This window comes from Salmo trutta, unplaced genomic scaffold (assembly GCF_901001165.1).
Source record: "Salmo trutta unplaced genomic scaffold, fSalTru1.1, whole genome shotgun sequence".
In the NCBI taxonomy this organism is placed as follows: domain Eukaryota; kingdom Metazoa; phylum Chordata; class Actinopteri; order Salmoniformes; family Salmonidae; genus Salmo; species Salmo trutta.
Window position 1 is genome coordinate 1,762 of NW_021822452.1, and position 8,239 is coordinate 10,000.

Below are 8,239 nucleotides of genomic sequence, written 5' to 3' on the forward strand. Positions count from 1 at the left end.
TTACAGCGTTGGGGAGGCAGGTAGCCTAGTGGTTAGAGGGTTGGACTAGTAACCGAAAGGTTGCTCAATCGAATCTCAGAGCTGACAAGGTAAAAATCTGTCGTTCTGCCCCTGAACAAGGAAGTTAACCCCACTGTTCCTAGACCGTCATTATAAATAAGAATTTGTTCTTAACTGACTTGCCTAGTTAAATAAAGGTTAAATAAATATCACAGAAATAATATTTGTGGGACACGTTTTACAAACTCTTAAATTGAAGGCAGCAAAATAAACATTCATATCAGTTGTCTTCTGGTTTGTTGTTCCGTCAAAAATATGACCTTCCTCCCTTCTCTTTCCTCGTTGACTTCCGGTTCTGTAACCTAGTCTACCCCACGGTATAAACCCCGAACCCACTACCGGTGGAGTAACAGGCCCACGGTGGGGGGTAACGCGCCCACGGTGGCGGGTAACGCGCCCACGGTGGGGGGTAACGCGCCCGCGGTGGGGGGTAACGCGCCCGCGGTGGGGTAACGCGCCCGCGGTGGGGTAACGCGCCCGCGGTGGCGGGTAACGCGCCCGCGGTGGCCAGTAACGCGCCCGCGGTGGGGTAACGCGCCCGCGGTGGGGTAACGCGCCCGCGGTGGGGTAACGCGCCCGCGGTGGGAGGTAACGCGCCCGCGGTGGGGGGTAACGCGCCCACGGTGGGGTAACGCGCCCGCGGTGGGGTAACGCGCCCGCGGTGGGGGGTAACGCGCCCGCGGTGGGGGGTAACGCGCCCGCGGTGGGGGGTAACGCGCCCACGGTGGGGGGTAACGCGCCCACGGTGCACCTCCATCAATAGACAATTCTATAAATGATTTCACCGGTCAGAGACGGCAGCGGGGTGACGCTCACTATCCCACGCCCGTGCACACAGAGCGTTACCAGGGGGTCCTGTCAATCACAGAGAGAACGTGTGTGTGTGTGTGTGTGTGTGTGTGTGTGTGTGTGTGTGTGAGTGTGTGTGTGTGTGTGTGTGTGTGTGTGTGTGTGTGTGTGTGTGTGTGTGTGTGTTGTGTAATTGTTAGATATTACAGCACTGTTGGAGCTAGAAACCCAAGCATTTCACTAGACCGGCAATAACATCTGCTAAACACGTGTACATGACCAATCAAATTTTATTTTATTGTATTTTGATTTGATTTGATTTTGACAGAACCTAAGCTAAACAAGGGTCTGAACTTTGACCCTTGGGGAGACGAAATGGACCCTCTCCAAACCCGGTGGATCGGCGCCAGGAAGAGGGGTTGGAGAGACAGAAAACCCAAAAGCTACAACAGACCTACATTTTACATTTACATCATTTAGCAGACGCTCTTATCCAGAGCGACTTACATTAGTGAATGCATACATTTCATACATTTTTCTTTTTTGTACTGGCCTACATACAGGTAACTGCCAACATAAAGGAATCGCCAACATAACATGTTTCAACAGACAAGCTTTAACTACCGAATTAGAAAGCTCAAACCAGCTTCTCCAAAAAAAAACAAATGTCGAAGTTTCTCCGTACGTCAAAATGGCCAACGTGGTCGTTTTTGTTTTTGTTTGTTTGTTGTTGTTTTGTCCTGCTCCTCTGTATTGTTGGGAAACAGAACAGCCTCGACGCTCAGTGATTCTAATCTGGAACTCTGTATTGTTGTGTCATCACCATCTAGAACATCCTCGACGCTCAGTGATTCTAATCTGGAACTCTGTATTGTTGTGTCATCACCATCTAGAACATCCTCGACGCTCAGTGATTCTAATCTGGAACTCTGTATTGTTGTGTCATCACCATCTAGAACATCCTCGACGCTCAGTGATTCTAATCTGGAACTCTGTATTGTTGTGTCATCACCATCTAGAACATCCTCGACGCTCAGTGATTCTAATCTGGAACTCTGTATTGTTGTGTCATCACCATCTAGAACATCCTCGACGCTCAGTGATTCTAATCTGGAACTCTGTATTGTTGTGTCATCACCATCTAGAACATCCTCGACGCTCAGTGATTCTAATCTGGAACTCTGTATTGTTGTGTCATCACCATCTAGAACATCCTCGACGCTCAGTGATTCTAATCTGGAACTATATCGGACGATTGTGGCATCGTTTGGTGTTGTAGTTTACATGGTTTTCGTCGTTCCTCAAAAAACACCATTCAGTGACCACTGGTGTCCTGTGCGATGGGATGGGGGCAAATCAAATCAAATACAATTATATTAGTCACACGAGCCGAATACAACAGGTGGGGGACCTTACAGTGAAATGCCTTAACCAATAATTCAATTGAATAAAAAAAATATGGATAAAAATTACGAGATAAAAGTAACAAGTAATTAAAGAGCAGCATTAAAATAACAATGTGGAGGCTATATACAGGGGGTACCGAGACAGAGTCAATGTGGAGGCTATATACAGGGGGTACCGGTACAGAGTCAATGTGGAGGCTATATACAGGGTGTTACGGTACAGAGTCAATGTGGAGGCTATATACAGGGTGTTACGGTACAGAGTCAATGTGGAGGCTATATACAGGGGGGTACCGAGACAGAGTCAATGTGGAGGCTATATACAGGGGGGTACCGGTACAGAGTCAATGTGGAGGCTATATACAGGGTATTACGGTACAGAGTCAATGTGGAGGCTATATACAGGGGGTACCGGTACAGAGTCAATGTGGAGGCTATATACAGGGTGTTACGGTACAGAGTCAATGTGGAGGCTATATACAGGGTATTACGGTACAGAGTCAATGTGGAGGCTATATACAGGGTGTTACGGTACAGAGTCAATGTGGAGGCTATATACAGGGTGTTACGGTACAGAGTCAATGTGGAGGCTATATACAGGGTATTACGGTACAGAGTCAATGTGGAGGCTATATACAGGGTGTTACGGTACAGAGTCAATGTGGAGGCTATATACAGGGTATTACGGTACAGAGTCAATGTGGAGGCTATATACAGGGTGTTACGGTACAGAGTCAATGTGGAGGCTATATACAGGGTGTTACGGTACAGAGTCAATGTGGAGGCTATATACAGGGTGTTACGGTACAGAGTCAATGTGGAGGCTATATACAGGGGGTACCAGTACAGAGTCAATGTGGAGGCTATATACAGGGGGTACCAGTACAGAGTCAATGTGGAGGCTATATACAGGGTGTTACGGTACAGAGTCAATGTGGAGGCTATATACAGGGGGGTACCGGGACAGAGTCAATGTGGAGGCTCTATACAGGGGGTACCGGTACAGAGTCAATGTGGAGGCTATATACAGGAGGTACCAGTACAGAGTCAATGTGGAGGCTATATACAGGGGGTACCGGTACAGAGTCAATGTGGAGACTATATACAGGGTGTTACAGTACAGAGTCAATGTGGAGGCTATATACAGGGGGTACCGGTACAGAGTCAATGTGGAGGCTATATACAGGGGGTACCGGTACAGAGTCAATGTGGAGGCTATATACAGGGGGTACCGGTACAGAGTCAATGTGGAGGCTACATACAGGGTATTACGGTACAGAGTCAATGTGGAGACTATATACAGGGGGTACCGGTACAGAGTCAATGTGGAGGCTATATACAGGGGGTACCGGTACAGAGTCAATGTGGAGACTATATACAGGGGATACCGGTACAGAGTCAATGTGGGGGCTATATACAGGGGATACCGGTACAGAGTCAAGGTGGAGGCTATATACAGTGGGGTACCGGTACACAGTCAATGTCGAGGCTATATACAGGGTGTTACGGTACAGAGTCAATGTGGAGGCTATATACAGGGGGTACCGGTACAGAGTCAATGTGGGGGCTATATACAGGGGATACCGGTACAGAGTCAATGTGGAGGCTATATACAGGGTGGTACCGGTACACAGTCAATGTGGAGGCTATATACAGGGTGTTACGGTACAGAGTCAAGGTGGAGGCTATATACAGGGGGGTACCGGTACAGAGTCAATGTGGGGGCTATATACAGGGGATACCGGTACAGAGTCAATGTGGAGGCTATATACAGGGTGGTACCGGTACACAGTCAATGTGGAGGCTATATACAGGGTGTTACGGTACAGAGTCAAGGTGGAGGCTATATACAGGGGGTACCAGTACAGAGTCAATGTGGAGGCTATATACAGGGGGTACCGGTACAGAGTCAATGTGGAGGCTATATACAGGGGGTACCGGTACAGAGTCAATGTGGAGGCTATGTACAGGGGATACCGGTACAGAGTCAATGTGGAGGCTATATACAGGGGGGTACCGGTACACAGTCAATATGGAGGCTATATACAGGGTGTTACGGTACAGAGTCAATGTGGAGGCTATATACAGGGGGTACCGGTACAGAGTCAACGTGGAGGCTATATACAGGAGGTACCAGTACAGAGTCAATGTGGAGGCTATATACAGGGTATTACGGTACAGAGTCAATGTGGAGGCTATATACAGGGTGTGTTACGGTACAGAGTCAATGTGGAGGCTATATACAGGGGGTACCGGTACAGAGTCAATGTGGAGGCTATATACAGGGTATTACGGTACAGAGTCAATGTGGAGGCTATATACAGGGTATTACGGTACAGAGTCAATGTGGAGGCTATATACAGGGTGTTACGGTACAGAGTCAATGTGGAGGCTATATACAGGGGGGTACCGGTACAGAGTCAATGTGGAGGCTATATACAGGGTGTTACGGTACAGAGTCAATGTGGAGGCTATATACAGGGGGGTACCGGTACAGAGTCAATGTGGAGGCTATATACAGGGGGGTACCGGTACAGAGTCAATGTGGAGGCTATATACAGGGGGTACCGGTACAGAGTCAATGTGGAGACTATATACAGGGTGTTACAGTACAGAGTCAATGTGGAGGCTATATACAGGGGGGTACCGGTACAGAGTCAATGTGGAGGCTATATACAGGGGGTACCGGTACAGAGTCAATGTGGAGGCTATATACAGGGTGTTATGGTACAGAGTCAATGTGGAGGCAATATACAGGGGGTACCGGTACAGAGTCAATGTGGAGGCTACATACAGGGTATTACGGTACAGAGTCAATGTGGAGACTATATACAGGGGGTACCGGTACAGAGTCAATGTGGAGGCTATATACAGGGGGTACCGGTACAGAGTCAATGTGGAGACTATATACAGGGGATACCGGTACAGAGTCAATGTGGGGGCTATATACAGGGGATACCGGTACAGAGTCAAGGTGGAGGCTATATACAGTGGGGTACCGGTACACAGTCAATGTCGAGGCTATATACAGGGTGTTACGGTACAGAGTCAATGTGGAGGCTATATACAGGGGGTACCGGTACAGAGTCAATGTGGGGGCTATATACAGGGGATACCGGTACAGAGTCAATGTGGAGGCTATATACAGGGTGGTACCGGTACACAGTCAATATGGAGGCTATATACAGGGTGTTACGGTACAGAGTCAATGTGGAGGCTATATACAGGGGGTACCGGTACAGAGTCAACGTGGAGGCTATATACAGGAGGTACCAGTACAGAGTCAATGTGGAGGCTATATACAGGGTATTACGGTACAGAGTCAATGTGGAGGCTATATACAGGGTGTGTTACGGTACAGAGTCAAAGTGGAGGCTATATACAGGGTATTACGGTACAGAGTCAATGTGGAGGCTATATACAGGGATGTACCGGTACAGAGTCAATGTGGAGGCTATATACAGGGTATTACGGTACAGAGTAAGAAGCATTGCCGTCCATAGCCATAGTAGCCAAACCAATGGCCTCCCCAGCATTATTATACATGACCCTAAGAATGACGAGATGTTAATTTATTAATTAACTCAGGAACAACACTTGCTTTCAATATACTCTCTATCCTTCATTTACTCGAAGTGTTTCCATTATGTTGGTAGTTACCAAGCTAGGCTTAGATTTTCCCTCTCTTTACCCTCCCTGTCTTTACCCTGCCTGTCTTATCCCTCCCTGTCTTTACCCTGCCTGTCTTATCCCTCCCTGTCTTTACCCTGCCTGTCTTATCCCTGCCTGTCTTTACCCTCCCTGTCTTTACCCTGCCTGTCTTATCCCTCCCTGTCTTATCCCTGCCTGTCTTATCCCTGTCTGTCTTCACCCTGCCTGTCGTAATTAAAGTGACAGGAAGTCGTGTGAAGATACACACAGGGCCATCCAGGGAGGTCGTTTCCTGTAGCTCTATGCATTGCACCCGTCGGTTCAAAGGTCATTCAGTCACACAAATCCTATTACCTCTCCTCTGTCGACCGGAGGCCGGTCCTGAACCCGACACCCAGATGAAAGCGAGAGAATGTTCTGTCCGTTTCTATACACCCCCGCGCTTTCTCTCTCTCTCTCTCACGGAAATACAACACGTGTTACGGGAACATTACATTATCAATGAATGAAATATATTTGGACTGACATATAGGCCTGTATCCTTTCACAATAAAAACATTTTCCATCCTAATAATCACAACTCTTACCATAATCACCGTAAAGAAACAAGAAGGAAGAGGGGGGGGAGCGGAAGCGTTTGGTTTTGTCAAATTATATAATCGTTTGTTTGGCTAAAATCGAATAAATAAAAAATACACGACATAGACTATATTACAGGCTACTTTCAGTAATATGTAGTGGTTTATACCGGTGTCGTGTTTGTGTTAATGAACGCAGTGATGGACCGTTAGTGAGACTGACACAAATGAACAGGTCAGTAGGAACAGAGGCTGTAATAATAAGTCATTGTATTAGATGACAGGGCTTAACCGCGCCTCACAGTTACAGTTAGTACGGCTGCACGCCTTTTACACGTGTCGCCCTAAATAAGGATCACCATTTTGGAATGTCTATACATGTGTTCAAAAATGACCAAACAAAAAAAAGCGGCCCACCTCAGCGTGTTTCCGGTATGGAATTGACGCGTTAGCCACTGGTTCGATCGGGGCCTTGTTCTTTCCGTGTTGCTGTAATTTTAACATAAACCACAGTTAATAAGACAAAACGCTGCTGGTTTTAGGAATATCCTGAACCGATATTAATGTAGTAGGAAGGTGGTGGGGGGAAACGAAGGTTAGACCTTGTTTCACTTAAGCTCACTATAGGCCTTTAGTGGTGTCTATAGAATCTAACGGGGTTTCTGAAAAGCCCGAATAGCTAGGCCTACTTTGAGTTAAAAAAACAACCGATTTTTATTTAGATAATCAGCCGTTGTTAAAACCAAGAGAAGATATAAAACTATTGCTCATGTTTGCGCTGTTTCCACCCCCCCCCCCCCCCCCAACCCCAAGAATAAGTTGCAACGGAAACAAAAACACTCAGACCACAAGAGAAGAAGGAACTTCGATCAGTTGTTCGCAGATGTGTTTTTGTTACAAACATGCAAATTCAAGAATTTAAAATTAGCCTATTTTTTAAATGTTACAGAACTTGAAAAAAGTTGCAACACATTAAAAAGGCAAGACAACAAGACATGCATCATGTTTGTTGTTGTTGACGTTATAAATATGTCTAGATTAGAGGCTATGTTATAACATGCAATGGCGACACTATCAGACATTTTCACATTTTTCACAAACATACTTAAAAAAAGATACATACATATATATTAAACAACGAATCTAAAATGAAGTGATTTTCTGGCATCGCTCATATGTCTTCCCTCTAAATCAACACATTTAACTGCGGGGCCTTTTTCCTTATTAAAACGTGTCAAACTTGTATATCCTCATTTTTTTGGGGTCATGATTTCGACGGACATAATTTGAAGTAAACCTTTCAGCCAGGGACGATGGTAATGTATGAACACAGTAACACAGTAACCCAGTAAACCGTTCAGCCAGAGACGATGATAATGTATGAACCCAGTAACACAGTAACACAGTAAACCGTTCAGCCAGAGACGATGATAATGTATGAACCCAGTAACACAGTAACACAGTAAACCGTTCAGCCAGAGACGATGATAATGTATGAACCCAGTAACCCAGTAACACAGTAAACCGTTCAGCCAGAGACGATGGTAATGTATGAACCCAGTAAACCTTTCAGCCAGAGACGATGATAATGTATGAACCCAGTAACACAGTAAACCGTTCAGCCAGAGACGATGGTAATGTATGAACACAGTAAACCTTTCAGCCAGAGACGATGATAATGTATGAACCCAGTAACACAGTAAACCGTTCAGCCAGAGACGATGATAATGTATGAACCCAGTAACACAGTAAACC

At 46.2% G+C, this 8,239-nt stretch overlaps 1 long non-coding RNA gene across 1 annotated transcript in view; it reads right to left on the reverse strand.

Annotated features, from left to right (window-relative positions):
- Positions 1-1,388: 1,388 nt before the first annotated feature.
- LOC115182306 (uncharacterized) overlaps positions 1,389-8,239 on the reverse strand; it is an 8,925-nt gene continuing 2,074 nt past the window's right edge. The window contains exon 2 of the long non-coding RNA XR_003873715.1: positions 1,389-2,182. This is a non-coding gene — a long non-coding RNA (uncharacterized LOC115182306). The remainder of the gene's footprint in view (positions 2,183-8,239) is intronic.